The 2,138-nt window shown below is 35.4% G+C and overlaps 1 non-coding gene across 1 annotated transcript; it reads right to left on the bottom strand.

Moving 5' to 3' along the window:
• Positions 1-823: 823 nt before the first annotated feature.
• Positions 824-929, bottom strand: LOC126002258 (U6 spliceosomal RNA). Its single transcript, XR_007493015.1, has one exon. It is a non-coding gene; the product is annotated as a U6 spliceosomal RNA (small nuclear RNA).
• Between the last annotated feature and the right edge of the window lie 1,209 nt (positions 930-2,138).

Genomic DNA, 2,138 nt, shown 5'->3' with positions numbered 1-2,138 from the left:
CCAGATTAGGTTGTTGTACTGCTTTCTTTCCTTTGGAGAATGGGTTGGAAAAATCTTCTCAGAGTGCTTCTTAGGGTGAAGATGAATCAGGTTGCAAGTAACAACCAGAAAAGAGAGAGATCAGGGGAAGCGGGGAAGAGTCACATCTAATTTATCTTGACTCAAAGAAGTGTGATGGTGTTGGGAAGAAGTAGTTACTGGTTATTCTCTAGGATTTAGGCCCCCTTTGACAGTTTCTCTTTCTAGGGACTTGGCTCCTACTCATAACCCCCTGACTTAGAGCTAACTGATTGAATTCTGGGAGCAGCAACTTCTGTTGTTATTAACAGAAGGAATAATAGTATCTTCTTGCTTTTGTACATCCTGGAGGGATTTTTCCAATTTGTTGCTTCAATTTTCTTCTTGTTTGTCTCTCACCTATTTAATGCCTTTGTAACAAATTTCTCTTTTTGAAAGAGAACAGCTTCTGTTCTTTTGACTGCACATGTACTATATATTAAAAATTGTATGATTTTATCATATTTTTTGAAAATTCTTTATTTTAATGTTGTGTAAAATATTGACTTGACCTGTGTGTATGTGTTACTCTATTTGTGGAGTTCCTGAAATGATGATTGGAATATTATTGTTTGTTGTACATTGAAAGCTCCTAGAGAATGTGTGAATAGTTTACTACTTAGTCTCCTTAAGTCATTGAAAACCTACCATAACTAGATATTTTTACAGTTGCATTCAACTTCTTTGGACCTCAATTTATTTATTAATAAAAGGGAATGTTGCATTTAATGAATAATTTAAAAATTAATTTAGCCTCAAACTTTTTTTTAATATAGAACACTTCACAAATTTATGTGTCATCCTTGAGCAGGGCCATGCTTACCTTCTCTGTATTGTTCCAATTTTAGTATATGTGCTGCTGAAGTGAGCATGCCTCAAACATTTTTTGATTTTTCAAATAATATGATTTAAGCCTCAACATATTAAGTAAGACACCCTAAGTTCACTTCCCTGACCTTCAGATGATACCCGTTTATCATTTAAAGCAAGCAGCAATCACTCTTGTCTAACCACAGTATAAGAAAGTATAACAAAAAGAGCTAAGACTGTTTTACAGCCTTCATTTTTGGGGATTCTTAAAGTATCTTGAAGGGCTGAAAGGACTTACCACAAAAAGCGGTGCGTGCAGTTAGAGAAATAACTACACTAACAACTATCATGACAATGGTAGTGAGTGAGAGAACTAGAATGCCTGTCTCAAATATGGTCAGGGTTGGGGAGAAGGGAGTTGGGGGACATTCATGGTGGAAATGTTGCACTAGGGAAGGGGATGTTCTTTTTTATAACTGAAACCCAACTACAAACATGTTTGTACTCATGGTGCTTAAATAAAGATATTCTTTTAAAAAATGGGTTAGAAGAGGTGCGAGTAGAGTAAGTGTGATAAAATGGCCAATAAAGGAGAGGTAAGAATATCAGTGAAGAAAGGTCTATTACAATAGTTGAGGTAAGAAGCGATGTGTTTAAACTAAGGAAATACTAGTAGAGTTGAGTGTGGTGAGGGAAAATTTGAAGAGTTCATGAGATAGAATTGACAGGATGGTTGTTCAGTTGGAAAGACAGGTGGTGAAGAAAAAAAAGATGCTGAGAATAACTGCCAGAAACCTGGGAATTATAAAAGGTAATTCCCAGGCTTGTGCTTAGGAAACTGGGAAGGAGTGAGAATATCATTTTCTATAGTAGAAAGCACAGGAGGAGAGATGATCTGGACATGTTATGTGAGAATTATCTAGAGGATGCCAAGCAGAGATGTTTCAGTCTGTAGACTGAAAAGCATATCCAGCTCAAGAAAGACTTCTTGGCTTGAGTTGAGATTTAGAATATCTAGCTATACATGTGCATATATAATCATAAATTTTGAAACACACATACTAATATTTTGTCTTGAATGATAAAATAGTATCAATAAATCTTTTCTTATTTGCTTACCTATACTTATAGACTTTATGACCAGCCGTGGAAAGTTGCTAGAGCCAGATAAAATGAGCATCAGCCAGTGAGAATATATACAGTAAGAAAACAAAGATGAAATGCAGATTCCTGAGAACTTCATTATTCATAGAACCAAGATGTCTGAGAAA

Source organism: Suncus etruscus, chromosome 2, assembly GCF_024139225.1.
Source record: "Suncus etruscus isolate mSunEtr1 chromosome 2, mSunEtr1.pri.cur, whole genome shotgun sequence".
Lineage (NCBI taxonomy): Eukaryota > Metazoa > Chordata > Mammalia > Eulipotyphla > Soricidae > Suncus > Suncus etruscus.
Note: the sequence above shows the minus strand (reverse complement) of the source record. Positions and strands in the feature narration are given on the sequence as shown.